Genomic DNA, 25,934 nt, shown 5'->3' on the forward strand with positions numbered 1-25,934 from the left:
AAACAACCCTGCAGCTCACTGAGTTAGGACACGTTTTTTTCCTTAGTTCCTCAGTGTGTAAGATGAGGTGAGGAGATTCCTGGCTTGTTGTGAGGAAAAAAACTTCAGAGGGAGGGAGAGGGGGCAGGCCTAGGCTTGTTGGAGGGGCTGAGCTGTGAGCAGATGAAAAACTGAAACAGTTGCAATGATGAAATACTTCTAAGTGGCCTCAGAAGGACTTGGAATGCCACCGTGTGTGCACTATCTGACCATTTAATCTCTGTGTGTGAAAGAAGAACCCAACACAAAGTTTCTTCTTCCACTCTGTACAAGAGGCAGTAGAGGCTGAAAGACAGCAGTGAATGGTACCTTTGCCTCATGAGTGCGGAACTGAAAGGTGTTGAAAAACCAGAGGAAAATCTTTTTTTGCCATCTATTCAGTACGACAATTATACAGTTGTCAACCTTGAGGTCATAGATTTAGCAAGTTTTTCCACTTACAGGAAAAAAAAGTTACTTGGGGGGAATTTAACCTTTTAAACCAAGAGCTCTTAAGCAAATAATTTTAATGGTCCTGGGAGTTCTGGGGCCAATTTCAGATCTTGAGCTCACTCGTTGTCCGAAAATGTAGTGGTCATCTTTGTTCTCCTCACTGGCTACCTCGGGGAGCACGTAATCCTTAGCAGTGCTTCACAGCAGAAGGGTTGGAGGGCTTCTTTCTGGGCTTAGGAAGGGACGATGAGGCTAGAGATCCACAACCCAGAGCAGAACACAGGTCTCTGCTTCAGTTCTTGCTGCTTTCCTCTCACTGTTAGAGTTTGGACAGTCTGACAGATAGCGCAGTTTTCCTGGGGAAGATCAGTTTCAGATATTGACAAAGTATCAAGGGAGTGAAATTGCTTACTATGGAAAGAGCATGACCCTATGAAGAAAGGAAATGAATAATTGAAAAAGAGAAATTTTTACAAGTGATATAAAACTAGATATAGATATGGCTGGACTGTAAGTGCATGCCTCAGAAAGGGCCACTGAAGGGTCAGTCTACCCCTCTCGTTCATGGCTAGGTCCCTCCCCACACCCATCAACTCCCAGCCCTGGTACCCATGGTGACGGTGTGGCAAAATGAGAAGAGCCAGAATTTTGTAACCTGGGCATATAACCACAGTACATGCTTCATCACTAAATAATTTCATTTCCTTGGACAAATTGCTTAATCTTATCTGAACCTCAATTATCTTATCAGTGAAATGGGGATACTCACACTTATAGCAAAGGTTGCCGTGAGACTCAACTACAAGAATAGAAAAAGAAGACCTTTGGCTACTGAAGAGCATTGTGTGTAAGTGTGAGTTCTACAGAAATCAAGATGTAAGGTCGGCATTCTGTAGAACATTGCTTCCCTGCATAGAAAGATCTGATTAACTACAAATGTAGAGAGATAAGTGATGACAGTTTTAAGAGCTGTTGAAATGTCTGTGGATTTTTACTCTTTCATGGGCCTTCTTCTGAGCATAGATACCTTTTAACTTTCTTGAGGAGGTACCATGTTGCGTATCGTCTACCACTTTTCCTTTTAAGAGTTTCCAGACCCTTTTCTTATGTGCTGAATTTTTAAAAAATTGAGATATAATTGACATATAAGACATATAACAGTATATTAGTTTCAGGTGTAGAACATAATGATTCAATATATGTATATGCTGCAAAATGATCACCACAAAAAGTGTGAGGATTTTACTTAGCAGCTCCCCTTAATCTTCCCAACCATTGAGATTTTATAATTACTTTCATTAGAGGTATGTTGTTGGGACCATGCAGGAAAAAAATGCTTGTTTTCCCTTGAGACCTGGCAGATTTTCATAAATCCCAAACCCTGTGTTTTTCAGATTTCAGACTCTGTCGGTCAATTTCATTAAAACAAAGAGACAGAAGGACAAAACACATCACCCTGGAACAATCTTGTCTTATGCTGAACTAAGCAGTGAGGCTTCTTTCTACCTTCACCTGCCCCACCATTTCAGATAGATATGCCTTTACCCTTGGGTATGCCTTTACCCAAATTTGGGTCAGGGTTGGGGTGGAGAGAGTGGGTGCCAGAGGAAACATACATTTTATTTTATGTTCACACAAATCTCTTCAACTTTTTTTTACAGGCCTTTGAGCTCCCTAGGCAGGAGGAAATTTTGAATGAACTTAGCTTTTAGTGACCAGGAGTGGAGACATAAAAAGAGCTATTCAGTCTCTCTAGTTACAGAGATAAGTACAAAGGGTAACTGGCATTGTCTGTAGTAATAGCTGCTCTAAGTACTGACCATGATTTGAATCTCTCGATAACTGATTCTTGGGAGGCTGGAATATTTATCAACCATTATGAGAGGCTGTTTCTTGCTGATAAGATGCCTACAACTGATGAGGTCCACCTGAAAAAGCAGATGAAGCTAGGCTGGACTTATAGCCATTTGCAGTGAGAGCAAAAAATGTTCTCCTTAAGAACAGCATGAGACATTCATCAGCAAAACTATCAATCTGTCCCCTGGGGACAGCCTATGGAATCTTCACAAAACAGAGCTGGTGAACACCCTGACATATAAGGTGATTGGATGCTACACTCAGATTTCGCCAGCAAGTCACACTTTCACTGATTTGGAGACCAAGGGAGTAGGGGGTGAGATAAACGAGATGGAGGAGTTACTTGTCTGTGGATCTCATTTTTCAGAAAAGCCTTACACTGAATTATAAGGTGCCAGATATGTGATTATCCTAGGCTTTAAAAAATGAAATCACCCAATTTATACAACTCAAGGGCCTTATTCTGGTTTATTACTACAGTGGAAGAAGTTGCAGTATAGGCAATATTAAAGTTAAAAACAAACAGCAGTAGAGCAGTCACCGGCACTTTATTTTCCCTCTCTGTGAAGTTTTGTAGCTGTGTGTAACCTCAGTGCCAGCTTTTACATTTTTTTAAAAATACAAATTGCTTCTCTTATACTTAATATATATGACTTTAGTGACTTTTGAAATTAAATTTGTTTTTCTAGATTGATTCTATTTTGAAAAATAAAATCTAGGATGAGAGGCAGATATGCTGACCATATACATAGGGTGGTTGGGTGGCCTCTTCAGCCAACCTTTGGGTCATATTTCTTAATGTCTTTAATGGAACATCCTTCCTACCTTCTTGGTTGATTTTTCAAAAGCATATAGATTTGTTCTTAATTAGCAAAACAAAATTTCCCTCTTTCTAGGCTCAAACTATCTGCTGCCCAACATTTGCCTAAAGCCTGTTTATGAGAAATATTTGTGGAAGATTGCCTGGAAGATGTGCAGTTATTTTATTCCACTTGATATCCTAGATTTTTATCTCTGGATCAAACCAGATCATCAGAGAAATGGCTATTTGCATCTTACTGGATTTCCCCAGCCCTTGAGAAATCATTCTTAGAATTGTGGATCAGCATTAGAGCTTTGGTCTGCTTTGAAGAATTCTTTAACCAATAGCCCTATGTAATTTGCTGCTGTAAGTAAGGCTGGCTGCGGTGGAAGTTGACGATATCTCCCGCCCCTCCCTTCAGTCCCACCTGAACCTCTACTCTAGGAGAAGAAGAACTCAATCCTCCAGGATGGGCAAAGTGTGTGTGTGCTGGGGATGGCATGTGTGTGGGGTGGGCAGGTGCAGGTGTGGGTATAAGTGTATGTCCTCAGCATCTGAATGTTCTACTTCATGAGCCTGTGTGGCTTGTCTGGCTTCCTTTCCAGCTTTGGTCATGAAGGCTCATAGCCACTCTTGTGGACTACTTTAGTAACTGCCCGTGACTGTCACTGATGTTTCCTCCATCTTGTTTCATCTTGTTCTTCTCATGGGCTGTATAGCATGGCTGTTAAGAGCATAGACCCTGGAGCCACACAGTCTGGGTTTGAATCCTGCTCCACCAACTCTGGCTTAACTGAAATTAGGATATTAGGAATAATCCAGTACTCAGTTGCCACTCCTGGAGCCCTCTGTTCTTCTTTCCTGCTGTGAACGTTACCCCAGTGCCTCTCACGTCTTTGAAATGTTGGAGGGATTCATGACAAAAGTACTCAAAGTTCAAACACCAATTCTTGCTCTTCTGCCACTGTCCGGGCAGCGTGTGTATGAAGGGCCACAGGATGGGATGGGAACTTGCCTCTGACAGGTTGCTGCTGCATGCACAGCCTGAATCCCCTCCTTGGAGGCCTCACTCCCACTCCCCACAGGGAGGCTGTGCCTGGGAGAGGCACCAGCTCCAGGAGGCTTGGGCTTTGCTTCAGAAGCAGTAAAAACCAAAGAGAAAAACGATTCTCTTTCTCGACGTGCCTTGCTCTTGCCCAGTTCAGTGTCTTTCAGAACAGAAATTTCAGACACTAGATTCTCAGCTTGGGGCTTGCCTGAGAGCCCAGCCCTCACATTGGCACTAAACAGATACAACATTAAGCACCAGTGTGCTCCCCAGATCATTAGTAGCAAGTCCACAGGCAATGAATTCAGCCCTAGGCTATCTGGGACCTGTTGTTTTTATTTCCCACCCATAACGCACACTTTTCAGTAATGAACTCTCCCTGCGCAAGATGAGGGATACACACTATGTCCCCAGAAGGTTTGGGATGGCTCATTTCTGCCAGAAGCTCTGGTCCTGGGTGCTGCAAACCCTCTGTCAGGAGCAGAGAGGAAGAAAAAACAATCACATAACTGTCTAGCCTTACTGACTGTCTGAATAAGAAAACTCTATTTCTTAAATCAAATTACTGATTTGAAACAGTTTGGAAGATTTAAAAAATCTGTAAAAATAGATCAAAAGTTAAATGGTACACCTTTTTCCCTTTCCATAATTATTTTAAATTGTATCATTAGTTGACTGACGTTATCTTGAACTCTTACACTAGCTCCAGGAGGCTGGTGGCTTTGGTCTCTTATCATTTCTGAGCTCCCAGTGGAGAAGCCAAGTCTCAGGAGAAATTAAGTGAGTTTCTGGAGGTCTCCTGATAAGTGAGGGGAGATAGATTTTGAAGGTGGTCTCAGCTGCTTGTTCTGGTATTGAAACGTCCAAGTTCCTGGTAGTCTAACCTTAATAGTCCCCTGAGAGAAAGATTAAGTGGGGAATAGCAATTCACTTTACAAAGGACTACCCAAGTATTTTTAGCAAAAGGGAGAGGCATATTTCCAGTTTAGACAAGGTATCAGCTAGGTGGATAAATTACATAGCCCAAAGTGTGTTGCTGAGGCGCAAGACTTTGGAATGGAGTAAATTCCACTCATTAAACTGTCAAAGAAACTTTGATGTACTTTTGTGATCACGTGGGGGGTTATATCAGAATTTTGCTGATTGCCCTTCGGAATATAAATATCATACAGTTGAAATAAAAGGTATTATTGGAAACTTGTTTCTCTGTTCTAGACTCATGAAGACAGCTACTAGTTATTTCCTGCCTGGCCATTACAAAGGCTGTATTGGTCTTTTAATTCAATGAATCATAGTGGGGGATTGTAGTGATTGTGTTTAAGAAATTATTTTCAAATACGTAAAGCAGTAAGATAGTGTGGAGTGAATTGACTATTTGATTTTTAAATCCAGAAGAATACTGCAAAAAAATAGAATGAGGACTGAGAATGGGGAGAGAAAATAATTCTCCTCTAATGTAATATATTGATAAATGCATTTGAGGATGAATATATTGTGGCTAAAAGCTATGGCACAGCCTCTTAACAAGATTATGAATGAATTTGTCTTTAGTGATTATCAGATAGGTATCAGGACTATTTCTGTTGTGACAGAAAACCCAACCCAAATTGTTTCAAGTCAAGAGGGAATTTATTCGCTGATGTACAACTAACCATTCCAGGTAAATTTGGTTTCAGGAAAGGCTTTACTTAGCAGAGACACCAGGACCCAGTCTCTCTATCTCTGGACTTGGCTCTGTCTCTGTTATGTGTTGGATTCGTTCTTGGGCTTCATGGGATTTCAAGGTGGTTCTAGCAACTGTTTACTCTCATTATGCTCAAATTAAGGGCCAGAAGTTTCACTAAGAGTTTCACGGCACCTCCCGTCTCTGATGCTTTTCCCTGAAACAATCCCTGCATCCAGCAGAACCTGTAGCTCTGATTGGTGGGGCCTGGGTCACATGACATCTATGGAGTTGGGTTAGTTCTGCCATTACTACTGTGGATTTAGAGGGGAGGAGAGTGGATACTCAAAACAGAATGGCGAACTGATAAAGGAAAGAGAACAAATGGATGCCATAGGTCTAAAAGCCAAAAGTCAGTGTCTACTGCACATAGCATAGTCATTAATGGTAGCTATTAAGGAAAAAATACATTACTACAAAATTTTAAAAATAGCATTAACAATGAAATAGTGCCCTAATGAATGGTTATTAGTCTTCTGTGTTAGACACATCCATGTATCTTTTTTGTATCATATATATGCTTCAGAGAAGATATATTAGCTAAAGACTATGACATTTAATTGTGGTTGAAGATCTAAAGTATTTCTAGAAGTTGTTACCAACAGGGTGCAAAGGGCTGTTATATTGAAAGTATAGCGGTGTGCTTCTTTACTCACTCTTACTTTTCCTGTCTTGAGCCGGGATATTTGCAGTGAGCAAAGTAACAGCAGCTGGATTAGGGGAGCCTTCTGGTAGCACTTAGGCTGGAAGATGATCATTCTTCCCACTTCAGCCTTTCGAGGGCATTTGTGGGAGTTGCACAAGTGAGCTACAAATCCCATGGCTCATGTCTTACTTGGATGTGTGTGAGAGCAATGGAAAAGGAGTCAGAGCAACATGCAGTTGACAAACTCTAAACACTGAGGCAGAAGTTCAGAACTTGCAAACCAAGGGAGAAACAACTTTCTGGACTTATCAGCATTGTGGCCAGAATGCAGTCAATCTATCATGAACCAGCATAGGTTTTTCACAGCCCTGGTTTGTTTGCATTTGCTTTTTCTTCTGCCTGGAATACGTTTCCCCCATCTTTTCCCATGTTTCATACATGCTCATCCTTCAGTCCTAAACTGTTCAGAGAGAGCTTTCTGATCCCTCACTCTGCCCCATTTACTTAACATTCTGTTTATTTCCTTTACAGAACTTTTCTCAATTTGAAATTACTGGGTTTATTTACTTGTCTATTGCCTGTGTCTCCCCACTAGAATTATGCTTCTTGAAGGCAAGGGCCTCGTTTATATTACTTCTGATTCCCCAGCATCTAGAACTGTGCACACATAGAGGATCAATAAACATTTGTTGAGTTTAGGATGTAGAAAGAACAAAATCTGTTGGAGATGAAACAGCCCACTTTGCCAAATACAGACGATATTATGAATCATCACCACCTCTGGCAGGGGTTCTGAACATTTTTTGTGCAATGGACACTTCTAGCATTCTGGTGAAGCCTATGGACCCCTTCTAAGAATATTTTTAAATGCCTCGAAAATACATGGGGCTCTGGACTTCCCTGGTGGTGCAGTGGTTAAGAATCTGCCTGCCAATTCAGGGGACGTGGGTTCGAGCCCTGGTCCGGGAAGATCCCACATGCCGCAGACCAACTAAGCCTGTGCGCCACAACTACTGAGCCTGCATTCTAGAGCCCGTGAGCCAAAACTACTGAGCCCACATGCCACAACTACTGAAACCCCCTTGCCTAGAGCCCGTGCTCCACAACAAGCCACTGCAATGAGAAGCCTGTGTACTGCAATGAGTAGTCCCTGCTCACCACAACTAGAGAAAGCCCGTGTGCAGCAACGAAGACCCAATGCGGCCAAAAATAAATAGATAAAATAAATAAATTATAAAAAAAAATTAACCAAAACTTCAAAAAAAAATACATGGGGCTTTCAATTGAAATCAATTATTTAGGAACATAGTTACCAAAATATTTTAAAATTTATAAAATAGTAATATATGTGCTTCTTTATTAATGTAAGAAGTAACAAGATTTAGTGATGCCTCTAATAACTAACATGATTTTAAAGTAATGATGAGAGGAAACAATATTTTGAGATATTTGTAACACCTATAATATGATATGAATATGTGTGTGATTTTTAACATGTTAGTAACAAGGCACAGGTATGCTAATACTATGGTAGCTTTTTGCCTACCAACATAATTGAAGCAAATGCTAAATTTCACTGGAGATTAACGAAAATGAAGATGTATTTTTTTTACCATCTAAATGTATGGACCCCCTGAATTCTACCTACAGACCTCTTAGGAGGAATGTAGACAAAAAGGTACAAACTTCCAGTTATAAAATAAATAAGTCATGAAGATATAATATACAGCATGATGACTCTAGTTAATAATACGGTATTGTGAACAGACCAATCACAAGCACTGAAATTGAAACTGTGATTAAAAATCTTCCAACAAACAACAGCCCAGGACCAGATGGCTTCACAGGCGAATTCCATCAAACATTTAGAGAAGAGCTAACACCTATCCTTCTCAAACTCTTCCAAAATATAGCAGAGGGAGGAACACTCCCAAACTCATTCTACAAGGCCACCATCACCCTGATACCAAAACCAGAAAAAGATGTCACAAAAAAAGAAAACTACAGACCAATATCACTGATGAACATAGACACAAAAATCCTCAACAAAATACTATCAAACAGAATCCAACAGCACATTAAAAGGATCATACACCATGATCAAGTGGGATTTATCCCAGGGATGCAAGAATTCTTCAATATACGCAAATCAATCAATGTGATACACCATATCAACAAATTGAAGAATAAAAACCATATGATCATCTCAATAGATGCAGAAAAAGCTTTTGACAAAATTCAACACCCATCTATGATAAAAGCTCTCCAGAAAGTGGGCATAGAGGGAACCTACCTCAACATAATAAAGGCCATATATGACAAACCCACAGCAAACATCATTCTCAATGGTGAAAAACTGAAACCATTTCCACTAAGATCAGGAACAAGACAAGGTTGCCCACTCTCACCACTATTATTCAACATAGTTTTGGAAGTCCTAACCATGGCAATCAAAGAAGAAAAAGAAATAAAAGGAATGCAAATTGGAAAAGAAGAAGTAAAACTGTCACTGTTTGCAGATGACATGATACTATACATAGAGAATACTAAAGATGCCACCAGAAAACTACTAGAGCTAATCAATGAATTCGGTAAAGTTGCAGGATACAAAATTAATGCACAGAAATCTCTTGCATTCCTATATACTAATGATGAAAAATCTGAAAGTGAAATTATGGAAACACTCCCATTTGCTGTTACAACAGAAAGAAAAAATTACCTAGGAATAAACCTACCTAGGGAGACAAAAGACCTGTATGCAGAAAACTATAAGACACTGATGAAAGAAATTAAAGGTGCTACCAACAGATGGAGAGATATACCATGTTCTTGGATTGGAAGAATCAATATTGTGAAAATAACTATACTACCCAAAGCAATCTACAGATTCAATGCAATCCCTATCAAATTACCAATGGCATTTTTTATAGAACTAGAACAAAAATCTTAAAATTTGTATGGAGACACAAAAGACCCTGAATAGCTAAAGCAGTCTTGAGGGAAAAAAGCAGAGCTGGAGGAATCAGGCTCCCTGACTTCCGACTATACTACAAAGCTACAGTAATCAAGACAATATGGTACTGGCACAAAAACAGAAATGTAGTTCAATGGAACAAGATAGAAAGTCCAGAGATAAACCCACGCACCTATGGTCAACTAATCTATGACAAAGGAGGCAAGGATGTACAATGGAGAAAAGACAGTCTCTTCAATAAGTGGTGCTGGGAAAACTGGACAGGTACATGTAAAACAATGAAATGAGAACACTTCCTAACACCATACACAAACATAAACTCAAAATGGATTCGAGACCTAAATGTAAGACCGGACAGTATAAAACTCTTAGAGGAAAACATAGGAAGAGCACTCTTTGACATAAGTCACAGCAAGATCTTCTTTGTTCCACCTCCTAGAGTAATGGAAATAAAAACAAAAATAAACAAATGGAACCTAATGAAACTTCAAAGCTTTTGCACAGCAAAGAAAACCATAAACAAGACAAAAAGATAACCCTCAGAATGGGAGAAAATATTTGCAAATGAATCAACGGACAAGGGATTAATCTCCAAAATATATAAACAGCTCTTGCAGCTCAATATTAAATAAACAAACAACCCAATCCAAAAATGGGCATTTCTCCAAAGAAGACATACAGATGGCCAAGAAGCACATGAAAAACTGCTCAATATCACTAATCATTAGAGAAATGGAAATCAAAACTACAATGAGCTATCACCTCACACCAGGTAGAATGGGCATCAGGAGAAAATCTACAGACAACAAATGCCGAAGAGGGTGTGGAGAAAAGGGAGCCCTCTTGCACTGTTGGTGGGAATGTAAATTGATACAGCCACTATGGAGAACAGTATGGAGGTTCCTTAAAAAACCAAAAATAGAGCTATCATATGACCCGGCAATCCCACTACTGGGCATATACCCTGCGAAAACCAAAATTCAAGAAGAGAAAACCATAATTCAGGAAGAGAAAATCATAATTCAAAAGACACATGCACCCCAATGTTTGTTGCAGCACTATTTATGATAGCCAGGTCATGGCAGCTACCTATATGCCCATTGACAGACGAATGGATAAAGAAGATGTGGTACATATATACAATGGAATATCACTGAGCCATAAAAGGGAATGAAATTGGATCATTTGTAGAGACGGGGATGGATGTAGAGACTGTCATACAGAGTGAAATAAGTCAGAAAGAGAAAAACAAATATCATATATTAACTCATATATGTGGAACCTAGAAAAATGGTACAGATGAATCCGTTTGCAGGGCAGAAATTGAGACACAGATGTAGAGAACAAACGTATGGACACCAAGGGGAGAAAGCGGCGGGGGGTGGTGGTGGTGGTGTGATGAATTGGGAGATTGGGATTGACATGTATACACTGATGTGTATAAAATGGATGACTAATAAGAACCTGCTGTTTAAAAAAAAAAAAAAAGAAAGAAATGTGTTTGAAGAGGTGCCTCTAATGTATGTAATGGGATGGATTAGTTTAGGGAAAGGCTGGAAGCAGAGATTTAATTGAGACGCGATGGTGCTAGCCCAGGCAAGTGGGGCGGTGGGGGGTGATGACAGTGGGTATGGAAAGGATGAGGTAGGTTTAAGAAGCACTGCCACAAAGGAGGAGAGATAGGCAGTAACTTCAGGCATGTGGCAGACTGATGTGGAAAAGTTTTTAGGTGTGCGGGATTTTTTTTTTTTTTTTTTTTTTTACTGTTACATTACACTTCCATGTGCCTGGGCATAAAGCTGACCTGCAGAGGCTCTGCAGTTAGCAGTTAGAAATACAGACAGGATTCTGACCCAACAGGATCTAAGAGGGAAATCCCCATATGGTACCTATAACTTGGGGCATTCAGGATCTGTGACAAGGGACATGGCACTGTGTGACACCAGTCAAGCAGCTGCACTTAACCCATCTGTATCATGGAGCTTGTAAACACATGAGCAAGAGAATCTAGAATCTTTCAATTCTACCCAAAGTCATCTGCTGCATTGACCAACTACATAATCTAGTCAGGAGTCACCTGCCATATACCTGAAGTATAACCTAAGTTATTTCTCTCCTGCACAAAACAGCCATTTATTAGTTTTCACACTTCAATCATCTTTTTACCACCTTCTCCTCCAGCCAAAATAAACCCCCAGCAAGGCAAGGCAACCCCCTTTGGAAGTACAGAAAAGTTGTAGGTGTCACAGAAGTCTGGGCTTTTCCTGTCTACCGTGCATGACTGCTGCCTAATCTGCTTAGGCAGCTCAGCGCTCACAGGTAAGTTAGATGTGACAGTGCCAACTGGATGGATTAGAGCGTTCAACGTCAGGTCACTCTTTTACTTGAAATTCTTTGTGAATACGGACAAGTCTGGAGCCACAGAAGCAGTGTAATCCTCCGCCCCGGGCTCTGCAGGCTGAGCCAGCTCTGTGGCTATCTGGCTCCCTCCTCCAGGCATCACTCACCGAGGCTTCTTAGTCCTGTCCGGAGGACACAGTAGCTTTTTGACTGTTGATAGGAAAGTCCAAGAGCAGAGAGCCCTGTACTGGGGGATGCTGGGGGCTATGAGCTGCTGTTCTGTGTATTCACCATCACTGCAGGGAGGGTAGCAGCTCCCTCCAGGTACCCTGTGAGGCAATCTGGAATCCTAGTTGCTAACAGAGCAGAATTCTGCATCTGATCAGTAACTTCCTAGCAAATGCCATAAGAACAGGACCTTAGACTATTCCCACTGCCACTTTCATAATCTAAAACATGCATAGCTGAAACACTTTTAAATAAAAGCTCTCTGCATAAAGGATCGAGAATTTGGATGGAGAGGCAGAGAATTATTTTGAGAGGGAGGGAGAGAGAGACAGAGAGACAGAGACAGACAGAGAAAATCAGATATGCATAGGAAAACAGAGGAACCAGATAGAGAAAGATTCTTCCTGGCTTTGCTGTTTTTGGTTCCAGAAATTTATGAATCTTTATTTCATCACTGCCCTGTATTCCAAAAGATAATCTTCTATCTTTATATTAACTCCCTCTTTTTTGTTTCCACTAGTTCAAGTAGGTTTCAGTTGTTAACAGTCCAAGGGTCTTAACAAATTATGGGTGTTTCTTATGATAGACCAAGCCTATTTTCACTAAAATATAATTATAACGGCCTTTTGCCAATTGTCAGGAAAATGTAAGTTAATGAATAATCTCCATCATTTTCTCTCATAAATTATTTCTCAAACCATTGGCACTTGTGACATCTTGCCTAGTTGTGAACACTAGCAGATGATAAAAATGAACAAGCTAAGAAATGTTAATAGGAAAACAGAGAAATAGTCCCTTGTGCCTAGCACACAGCGTGTTTTGCTAGACAGATGGTAATAATAATTTTATATTGTGTATTTCTATGTATATATATTTATATGTACATATAAAATGCATATCTATAACATAGTCTTATATATTCTGCTAGTTTAATTCTGTTAGAATTAAACAGAACAATAGAGATTTTGACACCTGAACAGTTTGGGAACCACTGCCTTAGTTTAACCTAAATCACCCCTCGTTTCTTCATTCTCACCTCTCCCAGGCACTGCAGGGCCCCAATCTGTCTCTCCTACCACTATTTTATTCCCTGCAGCCCAATTTCTAGCCCTGCACAAGGAGAGCATCCTCATAACCCACACTGTCTCTGCACGTGCCCAGGGTGTCTGTTGTGTGTACAGCACAGAGGGCCAGAGCCTCCATGCATGATTAATTGGGAGAGGAGCTGTTCCTCCTAATGACCTTGTGGGTGGGAGGCCAGACTGTGAGTGCTGTAGTATAGATTTCTTAGAAGTTTGCTCAACCCTGGGTCAGTCTGTATGGAGAACACTTACTCATTAGATTGCTTCTTTGTCTGGTTTAGAGACAGTGTTTTTTAAGTTAGGCCTGTGGATGGGGCTGGGGTGTCTTATGAAATAGAGTAAAACTTTTCATGTCAATTAAACCTAGGGTTTATTTGTTAGATATTTTTGATAAAATGTTTATTGAACTTCCCATAAATGGTGTTCTGGTAATAAAAGATACTTCCTATGTTTGTGGAATTCAAGACTAAGTTGATTTTTATCTTGCTATTCATATATTTTAATGAAGAGTTAAATGCTAATTATTGAATCTCCCTTTTCATGAAGATCTCTGTTACTCATGTAGATAACTGGCAAGTTCAATATTAATGAAGCTTAGTTTTCCATAGATAAGGAAATCTGGCAATTATAACTCTATTTGCTAAAATTTCAAAAGAGCCAGTTTTCCCTTGGGAAGGTCATTTATTTATTCATTCTAATTTGACATTTAAAATGCTGTTGTTTATTGGATCTTCCTCACAGTCCTTGTGGCTTAGAAAATCATATTGCTGCAAATGGAGTCCCTCTCTTTCACTTAGTATTTTTAGGTAGAAAAATCTTTGCCTTTAAAATTATTTATTTTCCCCCAAGTTCTTCACTGCCTTAGTATATTTGAGAAGTTTACCTTTTTAGAGCTAATGTGTTAGACAGACATGAAACATTTTTATAATATCTTCTTACTAAATGTTAATTTCTAGCCATAAATTTATAGTGTATGTTATTTTGCTTTGAAGTTTTTTATTTTTCCCTCTGATTCCCTTCTCTTTTACCTCTACTTCTAGGCCTTTCTCTTGGTGAAACTGTTCTTCTCTCTAGTGGCTCCTCCATGTCTAAGGGTTCTCAGTAGTGATGGGAGAATGAGTGATAAGGATGGGGTCAATGGGCACCACGCAGGAAGGCATTTCAAAATAGTCAAGCCTATACCCAGCCTCAGATATTTCATTCACTTGGTCTGGGGTGATAAGCAACATGTGTATTTTAAAAATGCTCCCCAGGAGATTCTTATATACTCCCTGGTTTGGAGTCACTGCTTTAGTGTCTGCCTCTGTCATTGGTATATCTATCTAGTGTCTTTTTTCTTTCAGCTTTACAGTTACAACTCACAGAACTATTCATACGCAGACCTTATATAATTTGCATCCAGTATCTCCTAATTTCAATCCACTTTACATACCACATTCATGTCAATTTTCTTAAACATTTTTTGTTTTCATTATGATTGCAAAGTAATATCTGGAATAAAATTTTCAAAACTCAGAAGTGTAAATTTGATACATAAAGTGGAAATGACTTATAATCATGTCCCCAGATCTAACCAGATCTAATCAGGAAAATAGAAAACACTATGGCTATTTAAAACAGAAGGAACTTAATGCAGGTACTTCATTATAGTAGCAACAGGAAGAGGATGAAAAGTTTACCAGGGCGCGTGAAGTAACTCAGTGATTGGTGACATCAGGAAGCTGCTAAGATCCCAAACTGGAGAGAGGAAGGGAGAGGCAGTGTCACTAGAACTTAGGGCCCAGGGTCACCTAGGGGGGTGGTAGAAAGAGATGCCAAGGAAGTTATCTAGCTGTTGCTGGGGAAGTCTAAGGAAAAGAAAGAGGGGGAGAAATACACTGGCTTCTCCTTTCCACCCACTCTTCAGTCTTATGTGCCAAATCTTGCCAATGGAATTAGCCCCACTATGATACAGAGCAGGGAAAAGGCCAAAAATGGGTCTGAGGGCAAAGAGGCATTGCCAGTATTCACAGTTTACTGCAAGATTGCTTATTTCAAAGTATGGCTATGATTACATGGCTACTACATTAATTGATCTTTGGCTTTGCATTAATGCCCATGCCAAACCAAATTCCTAGACCCTCCAAAACATGATATTTTCCAATCTTTGTAGTCATGTCTTCTCTTCTTAAATATGCACCATGTTCATATGTTCACAACATCCTCTCTCTAAAAAGGCCTCCCTGACCCTGCCTCATTTACCTTATATTTTCTTTTAGCCTCACTTAAAGTCTTATCTCCCTCATGAAGTCTTTTCTGATCCCCAGAGCTCTTTGTGAATACTATTGATACTTTCACAGACCTATATTTATTGCTGTTCTCCCTCGTTTGGCATACTATGAAATCTATTTTGCCAGATTATTTGAGTTTTTAGGTATCTGTCCTATTTCTCCAATTAGATTTTAATGCTCTTGAAGGCAATAAATGTCCAGATAGCTTTTTGTATTCCCAGAACATAGATAGGTCAGGGCCCACAACATAGTGGATATTCAGTATGTGTACAATGTGGTTGATGCTGCTGTTCTGACTGAAAACTGTGATCACAAGAATTTTTGGAACAATTTGCTTTTCAAAGATACAGAAACAATCATTGTACATCTCTATATAAAATTCTAATACATAAGTAGCCATATGGAAATTACAAATTTAAGTCAGTTTTGGGGGGTTATGTTAATCACAGATGAAATCAATCCAATGAAAGCTGTGACCCAGCCATACCAAAAGTTGACTCTAGGAGAAATCTGAACTGTTAATACTTTATCTTACTGTATCATACCAGTACCATAAAGAGGAAAGAGAAGTAAAGAAAATAACTGTTATATCTGGTCTCCAAAATTTTGTTTTACATGATGTTCAGAATACAGTAAAAAATTATGACACGATGGAGGAAAGTGTGACCTATAATCAAGAGAAAACCTCACAAATACACAGATGACTCTGTTTTAAAAGTTGGTCAACAGGACTTCAAAAATATAAATGTATTAAAGAATTTGCAAGGAATATAGACATCAAGGATGACAGATGAAAACTATTTTAAAAGAAGCAAATGGAAATTCTTAAAGTGAAAAATTCAATATACAAAATAAAAAATTTATTGATTATGCTAATAGCAGTTAGGACACTACCTAACAAAGAATTTGTAAACTTCAAGACAGGTCAATAGAAATTTTAAAAAATATATTTATTTATTTATTTATTTTTGGCTGTGTCAGGTCTTAGTTGCGTCTCATGGGCTCTTCATCGAGGTGCATGGGCTCGGTAGTTGTGGTGTGTGGTCTTAGTTGCCCCCTGGCATGTGGGATCTTAGTTCCCCGACCAGGGATCAAACCTGTGTCCCCTGCATTGGAAGATAGATTCTTAACTGCTGGACCACCAGGGAAGAACCCCCGGTCAATAGAAATTATTCAAACTGAAATAGAGAGAGTAACAAGATTTAAAAACTGAACAAACATCAGTAACCTGTGAGAAAATATCAAGAGGTTTAATATACATATAATTGGAGTCCTGAATGATAAGGAAAATGGGACAGAAATATATATATATATATAATATATTATTTATTTATTTGGCTGTGTCAGGTCTTAATTGCGGTGTGTGGGATTTTCGTCGCGGCGTCTGGGATCTTTAGTTGCGGCATGCGAACTCTTAGTTGCCGCATGTGGGAACTAGTTCCCTGCCCAGGGATCAAACCCGGGCTCCCTCCATTGGTAGTGTAGAGTCTTAGCCACTGGACCACAAGGGAAGTCCCTGGGACAGAAACATATTTGAATAAATACTTACTTGCTGAAAATTTTCCAAATAACAAAATACCATACACTGAGTGGCTTAAACAACAGAAATTTATTTCTCATGGTTCCGGAGGCTGGGAAGTCCAAGACTAAGGTGCCAATCAACTCAGTTTCTGATGAGAGTTTTCTTACTGGCTTGAAGACTGCTGCCTTCTCACTTTGTCTTTACATGGACTGTCCTTGATGCGTGCACTCAGAGAGAGATCTCTCTCTTTCTTCCCCTTCTTATAAGGACACCAGTCCTATTGGATTGGGACCCTACCATTATGACCTCATTTAACCTTAATTACCCCCTAAAAGCCTCGTCTCAAAATACAATCACTTTGGGTTTTAGAGATTCAACATATGAATTTGAGGGGACACAATTTAGCCCATAACAGGTACATTCATCCAATGGAATACCACTGACAATAAAAAGGAAAGAATTACTGACTTTCATAGACATTAGGAGTGGAAGAAGCCAGATATTAAGTAGTACATACTTTTGATTCCATTTAGATAGTGACAGAAGTCAAAGAGTGGTTGACTGTGAGTGTGGGGGAGGTGGGTAGGACAGTTAACTGGTAAGGGGGCACTAGGGAAACTTCTGGGGTGATGGCACTGCTATGTCTTGATTGGGGTGATAGTTACAAGGTTGTATATATTTGTCAAAACACATTTTACACTTAAGATCTGTGCATTTCATTGCATGTAAGTTATAGCTTCACAAAGAGAAGGCAACTAAAACCAAATAACTTTGTTACGTTTATCTTAACAAAGAATGGCAATTTTCCCTGGTAATTTTGATGTACTCCTAGGTTAGGGAACACTATTCTATAGAGGTTTTTAAATTTTAAATCTTCTTACAAATGATGTAGGAGTTAGGGGATGTCAGATCAACACATATTTATTGTGTGCCTTCATATAATAGACTCTCCAATTCACAGATGCAGATGACAGGAAGGGACTTGTTCCAGGTCACATTACTAACCAATTAATTATGGGATGGGGACCATATTTCTAGCTTCCAAATTTAGACTATTTGGTATTAAAGAAAAAAATAGTATAGCACATCAAGTCAGTGTAAAGGGGTTCAAGGTGCTAGAGCTTGAAGGTGCTAGACCCTCCCAGAAGGTCATCCTGAACTTACATTTGAGTCATGAGGTGCAATTAGGAACAGGCAGATTTTCTGTGGTGCTGAAAAAAGGCTTGCACTGACCACATAGAGAATTTGATCTCAGCAGGAAGAGTCTCCAGTACCCCTCTCAATCCTGTCACTCTGAGTATTTCTCTTAGACTTTCAAGTCTTTCCTTCCTTCCTTCCAGGGATGGGTGTTTCAAGCTTAACCTCTGAGGCACCAGGTCTACCATTAGTATTTTCCTTTCTAAGGCATTTCAATGGATATTTCACCATGCATCCTTGAATTCTCTGGGGGCAGGAAACATGGCTCACACATCTAACACAATAATGGGAGCTGAATGTTTGTGTAATCACTGTAGGTATTTAACAGCAAAGAAGAAACCAGCCTCATTTCCATCAGCGACAGCTTACAGTGTTATGCAAGCACTTTGACGCAGCTTCATGAACTTCAGAATTAAATCTGCGACCACATAAGAAAGAAGCTGATTTCTCATGGCCATTTTGTATCTTCAGAAAGGTTTTGGGAAATCTCTAAATTAAATGTAACTGTTGAGCACAGGCTGAACTTAAAACTCTCATCTGTTTTAAGTCATCCCCGCTTTCCCATACGCTGTGCACTCATACAGGGTCTGACTCCCAAGTGCTTCGGCTGAGGACATATGCTCTGTGTGAAAGGCCAAGGAACCCAAGGGGCTGAGATTACTTTACTGCCTGAATCACCACATTCCTTTTGTTTGAATTCACTCAGATGAAAACCACTGAGTGGTTGTAGAATGCCAGTGGGGTCCCATCAGGCCACAAAGGTGGGCGGAAAGAGCACAGCCCCACAAGGAATGTTGATATTATTATTCAGGAAGCAAAACAGGAAGATGGTAAGAAAAACAGATATTTCTCAACACCAATATGCCAAAAATTACCTACTTCAAAATGAGGGTGTATTTCACATCTCCCTTGAAGCCAAACCCTATGGTAATTATTTTATTATTTGTGTCTTGGCATGGACTGGCACTGCCTAACTGCAGACAGACCTTGTCACTCTTGTACGATCTTCAGGATCAATGCTTGTTCTTTTTTTTTTTTATTTTTTATGAAGAGTAGCATTTTGTAGTGATTAAGAAAATGGACTTTGAATTTATTTTAATTAATTATTTTTGGCTGCGTTGGGTCTTCATTGCTGTGCGGGCTTTCTCTAGTTGCGGTGAACGGGGGCTACTCTTCGTTGCGGCGTGCAAGCTTCTCGTTGCAGTGGCTTCTCTTGCTGTGGAGCATGGGCTCTAGGCGCACGGGCTCTAGGCGCACAGGCTCAGTAGTTGTGGCTCACTGGTTCTAGAGCGTAGGCTCAGTAGTTGTGGCCCGCGGGCTTAGTTACTCCATGGCATGTGGGATCTTCCCAGACAAGGGCTCGAATCTGTGTCCCCTGCATTGGCAGGTGGATTCTTAACCACTGCACCACCAGGGAAGTCCCCAATGTCTTATTCTTTAACCTACAGTTTGACAATTGGCATTGATTATATAATGGTTGTACAGAATAGATTTTCTCTGCAGGACTAAAATCATACATATTTCGAAGGCTATGCAAAGTCTTTAGCTGATCAGAAGACAACAGAAAGGACTCCATTACGGGACTTCTAAAGTGTTGCTTTATCTCTCTACTTTCTAATATTATACTACTAAGCAGTGTTGTTAATCAGTATATCCCATTGTGATTAAAATAGAAGATAGTTAAGATCAGTCAGAAAATAATGCCTTCAGATTTTTGTTTCACTAGTTAGATGGTAGCAGTACCAAACCTAAGTCAGAAGCACGTGTTAGGAATGAGGCTTTCAACAGGTGCAGGTGTTAGGAGGCAGAGAGAAGAGTAGGTCCAGATCTAGAACTTAGGGCAGGGAAGGAAGACATGGCCAGGAGCTCCTAGCAGCACAGGAGGAGCTTGAGGGTGCAACAGGTGTCCTTGGAAAAGATGGAAGTAGGGAGTAAATTCCCAAAGCATAGTTCTTAGGTGCTGTTTTTTTTTTTTGCGGTACGCGGGCCTCTCACTGTTGTGGCCTCTCCCGTTGCGGAGCCCAGGCTCCAGACGCGCAGGCTCAGCGTCCATGGCTCACGGGCCCAGCCGCTCCACGGCATGTGGGATCTTCCCGGACTGGGGCACAAACCCGTGTCCCCTGCATCGGCAGGCAGACTCTCAACCACTGCACCACTCGGGAAGCCCTTAGGTGCTGTTTTAAATGTCTTGGGGCAGGTACTGCAGGCATTTCCAACTGAACTGACCTCCCTTGGTCTCAATACAATGTCTGGGTTAAGGATTAGTGAATTCCTAATACCCATCCCTTAACTGGGTTCTTATGACTGATCAGGCACCTAAAATCTATAGACACTGTTTTAAGCCATGCCTCAGTCAAACCATCTCAAAGTTTCTCTGGAGGTTCTTTATCAAAGACCTGACCTGGAGATGGAGGATTAGAGTAGTTACAGTGGTGATAAGTAGAAATCCGGGCCATCATCTTTTTCTACAAGAGCTGTCACTCCCAGGAAAGTCACAATTTCATTTCCTAATGAAATATAGCATTATGTTCCAAGAGCATTTTTAGTTCTCACTGCTCTGTATGCTGTACTATGGCAATGATTGCATAACTGTGAGGGGTCCTGGCCTGCACATTCCCATGTGGTTAATTGCAACAGCATGTGGTAGAAGTCTGTACTGAGTATGTAATCTGATGCCACTAGTGTGATGGTGTCAGGTGCATAAAATGCTCCAGATAGTTGGATTTTTTTTTCCTGCTACAGTGGGAGTTTGGAAACTTGCCCAATAGTTTTTCAGAGCAGGGGAAAATTCTCTTTTTGCCATTAAAGCCCTTCAGAATTCTTACAAATAAAAGCCCGTCTAATATGGGCCTGTATGAGAAGGTGCTTCTCTGAACCCGTGTCATGTGCTTTGTACTTCATGTAGGTAGGCAGAGGAGAAGGATGGAAGGAAAGTTGCCTAGGAGCCCCACACATGGGGGTGATGAGGACAGAAGTGTGACTGAGAGAAAAGAACAAGTAGAAGAGAGGAAAAGATAGTAGACCTCAAGAACAGAGAGGAGAGAGTAGCATAGAGAGAGACTTTGCGAGTAAAGGGGTAAGTGTGTTTCATTCACTTGAAATACATGCAAGAGATGTAAAAATCATCCAGCAAATATGAGGCTGCATGTCAGAAAAGTGATTCCTTATCAAATGCCTTATGTTAGACCAATTAAAAAAAAGATAGATATCATCATTACCAATGGGCAAGTCACATAACTTCTCTCAGTTTCAGTTTCCTCATATGCAAAATGGGGACACTAATAGTATCTACCTAATAGAATTATTGTGAGATTTCTAATAGATGATATATGTAAAGCACTTAACACAAAACCTGTCATAGAGGGAGAGCTCAGTATAGTTTAATGATGATGATGGTGTGGGTGATGAAGGTAATGGAAGACACTGAAGACAATGCTAAAAGGATCAAGCCAATAAATCTCATTTCAAACCAGTGAGATGCATTTAAATGAAGCAAGGGTTAATCAGATTTAAATATTACTGGTATACTTCCAGTGCCACGAAAGAGCTATATGGTAACTACAGCTTATGGCAGATTTTCTACCTCCCTTTCATTCCCACAATCCCCAAACACACGGACAAAGGAAATAAAAGCCAGGAGAAATGCTAGCACCTGTGTGTTTGGGATATATGGTTACAGTGTTGAGGAAATTTCAAGAAATCATCTTCTGTGTAGAATTGTATTTAAATATCCAAGACAGGTGAGAGTCTATCCTGTTCTTAAGGACTTCTAAAGGTGTGGCTTTTCTTAATAGTTGGGTTCATGGTCTAATTATCTAGATGTTTAACTTAAACACCATTTCAATCTGGTTCTGATCTCCCTGGCAATGTACAACAGCTGGAGTTCCATAAAATAACCCATGACCCATAGAGTTGGAAGATAGGAATAACATCCATATTATAACCTAGTTGTGCTAAACCAGACTTAGCACAGATTCCTAAAGGTGAGCTTAAGGTTAGGTGTCATCTGCCTTCAATCAGGGATGTTTGTGGGGAAAATGAGAAGTGTGTCATGCCACAATGCATTCCAGATGGCTGAAGAATCTCCAGGGAAGAGAAACAAGAATAATGCAAAGCAGGTGTAGTTCAAGGTGACTTATGTGGGCAGCTCTGGATTGGCCCATTCTGACAGCAAAAGAGCCAGAAAAGAGTGGAAGTTTCATAGTGGAAGTTCAATCTGGACAGTCTCTTTGGGACTCTTTTGGGGAACCTGCTCTGACCTGTGGTAGAACTGAATGTGAGACCTGTTGCTTCCATCAGCTCCTCCAGAGCCCTCTTTTGTAGGCCTTCCTCACCTCTGTGGATCTCCACTAGACTCTCCCAAGTGTCCCTATCCACCTCTTAAGTGGAGGAGAACAAATCTGAACTCCAGACTGTAATTAGAGTCTGACTCATGATGCTTGCAGCCCAAGGATGTCTCTTCAGGGGTTATATACCACTTGTCATATAACATGTGATTCCTGATAATCTATTCTAGGGCAGTCTTCCTCCTCCAAACAAACAAACAAAACAAGAGCACACTTTGCCTGACTCATATGTATGATACATTCCAACATGCGGATCTTTTCTGTTTAGTTAGTTGAATCTCTCAGTCTTTATGTTTTAGTTGTATAGTTTGTTTCGGGTTCTTAAACATATAACTTGTACCTGGCTAAGGAAACAGAGACCACATCTTTTATTTTTATTTCTCCATTGCCTTAAACAGTGCTAACACCACAGGTGAATGGCAAATGCTTTTTGCGCACGTGAATGAATAAGGCATGGAAAAAAAGCATCCATCTTTTTGCTAACACTGATTTTTATTTCAGACCCTAGACCTGGAGTTTTAATTCACCGGTATGATTACACACAGCTGCATGCAATACCCTTGGTTTTCCTGGTACCTTCTGCTACCTTCTGCTGGCTAAGTCATGCCCTGAGGGCCAAAAAACACAGAACAAAAGGAGCATTGGGAAAAGGGGGAAGGAGGTGTGGAAAGTGGACAGGAAGAGGTGTTTAAGGGAAATGGTGTACATTAGCAGATGTCACAGAGATTTATTTCTTTTTCTATGGGGATTTACTCTAGTGACCAAACTTTGCTTTCAGGATTGTTTCCAAAAAGCTCTTGGGGTATTTATCATTTGCTATGGGGACTTCTTTGTTGGCAAAACTTTCCTTTTTTTCAGACTTTTGATTCAGGTTTTAGACTTGAAATATTAAAAAGGAGCAATACCTTAACACTGTGGGGAGAGAGAAAGGTTAAAGCTTAGGGTGGAGGAGGGAGTTGTCAAAATAATTTTTGAGGTACCTTTCTCAAAACCATCGTTTCTCCCACTCGTCACTCCTGGAGCAGCCACATCAAGGGGATGAAAAGAATGAAGGCCTCAGACCCTCTGTGTGGTGGAGAAATGTGGGTGATGTGAGGTCTTGGCATATGTTTTAGGCCACATTTTGGAAGCAGTGCCCAGACAACAGGTCCTGTGTGTTCCTCAGGGAGCCTCCTCAGTGGTAAAGCTCTGAGGGTTGTCAAGCAGCAGGGAAGCCCTTGTATGAACTATATTCCTAGGAAACAATAAATCCTTACTGATTAATTCCAGACCACCACTCCTATCCCAGTCAGAGATGTAAATTTTCCTCAAAAAATGTTTTTGAAGATGGGGAATGCTTGAAAGGGTTTAAAAGATGGGAGTCCTTTAAAAAAATTTTTGTTAGGTATCTATTTATAAATACAAATAACTAGTTTACAAATAACTATGCCATAAATGTGCTTTTGTGGCACTTTTGTTTGAGTACAATACATAGAAATATAGGCTAGTAATTATCATTAACCTTAGACTAATGGAAAATCAAGAGAGAAAAGGCGGTCATTGGGAAATGACTCAGGAGAGTCATTTCCATTTAGTAAAATTAAAGTCAGTAAATTAGTAAACATGTCTTATAGAGATTTGTCAAGCAGTAACAGAAATCTGAATTTCCTCCTCCAATAAAAAGTATATTCATTTTGCTAAGGTAGTGCTAGCTAGGTTTGCAAACAGACCCCACAATTTCATTGGCTTTCACAAGAAACATTTTTTTTTTTTTGCCCATATAGCAGTCCGTTGTGGATATTACTGGTTAACAGAGCAGAGTTGTGGAAGGCACAGTTGTTCCACTGTTATTCAGGGACTCTGGCTCAGCAGCTCTGCCATCTTCAGCACGTGCCTTCCAAGGACACCCTGGACAACAACGCAAGCCAATGGTTGGGGAAGGAGAGAGTGTAAAGGCACATTTGCTTCTGACACATAACACTTCTGCTCATGTTCCACTGATGAGCACTCATCACATGGCCCAAACCAAAAGGGTGTAGGGTTGAGAATGTAGTCCCTGGCCTGGCAGTCACTCTTGGCCAAAACTCTCTACCCTGCAAGGCGGAGCTTGATCCCACTGGAAGACAGACAACTTTTCCGTGAGAAGAATTAGGAATAGTGTTGAAATGGAGGAATCAATGAAGTCAAGTTTATGAAGCCATTTTAGAATTCTGGCTCTGCCACCCACAAGGTGGATGATTTAGTCTCTTTGATCAACAGTTTCCTCGTCTACAAAGTCAAGATCACAATAACAGCTCACAGAATTGCAGTGAGAACTAAATACAGCACTAAATGTGAAGGTCTTTGTAAACGAGAAAGGGCTGCCTAGTGCTCCTGCAGCTGTGGCTAAGCAGAGTTGATTTTTTAAAATTAGATTTACTATATATTTTTGAAGACTTACTATTCATCACTGGCTAATTCAAGACAGAAGAAAACTATATGTTCCTTAAGCTTATATTTCTTAATTATTACACAAGAAAAGGATAGTGCATTTTAAAAAGTGTAATTTGTAAATTTGGGGTTAGGGTAATGGAAAGAAAGCCTGGATTCTAACTGTAACTCTGACCCTGGCCAGCTGACTGACCGCAGTCTGGTCACTTCATGTGTCTGGGCTCTCTTTGCCTCAGAGGCAAAAAGAGAGTGGTTAGCTAAGCGGTCCTTTCCTGATCGTGAATGAAATATTCGGAGGAAGAAACTCATCTAAATGATTCATCCACATTATCAGATTACGATCATGAGGAGGTCACTGGAGAAATAACACCAAACTTTTACAAATTCTCTCTCTTCTCTTGCTTTTACAGTTTTCTTCTTGAGCATATAATATGGGGCAAATAGTGTATAAAATATAGATATGACTGGGTAGATGTGATTTCAATGGCAAGTAAGCATGAAATTTTGACAAATAAATATCACTTCATAAGTTAGATATAATCATTTGGAAAGAAAGATTTAGACCAGACAGACATCTTAGGTGATTGAACTTATTTCCATGTTAAGAAATGAACATTCACACAGTTTAATTTCTTCTATAGACACTGAAAGAAAGCTTTGGGTTTGGAGGTTAAGTAACACTCATGGCAGTTTTCTAATCCTAGCAGACACTAAACTGTTGATGAGAATAGTGAACTGTGTCAACAATTAACAATTACTAGTGATGCTTTATTTTAGTTCCTGCTTTTCTAAACTATTAACTGTGACCATCTCATTACTTAAAATGTCTTTTATTCATTACATGCATAATCATTCTTATTAAACTAGCAGTATAGCCTAGGCTTAGTCTCATAATCTCTCTGACCCTCAGTTTCTTGATCTGTAAAATGGGGATAAATTTTTCTTTTGGAGTTATTGTACAATTGTATGAAAAAGCACAAGGTTTTTGTAAGGTTGTGCATGAGGGGCTTGAGGGAAGA

At 40.1% G+C, this 25,934-nt stretch overlaps 1 protein-coding gene across 2 annotated transcripts in view; it reads left to right on the forward strand.

Moving 5' to 3' along the window:
• MTERF1 (mitochondrial transcription termination factor 1) overlaps window positions 1-25,934 on the forward strand; it is a 603,361-nt gene that overhangs the window by 270,764 nt on the left and 306,663 nt on the right. The gene's annotated exons all lie outside the window — the stretch shown is intronic.

Source organism: Tursiops truncatus, chromosome 9 (genome assembly GCF_011762595.2).
Source record: "Tursiops truncatus isolate mTurTru1 chromosome 9, mTurTru1.mat.Y, whole genome shotgun sequence".
Lineage (NCBI taxonomy): Eukaryota > Metazoa > Chordata > Mammalia > Artiodactyla > Delphinidae > Tursiops > Tursiops truncatus.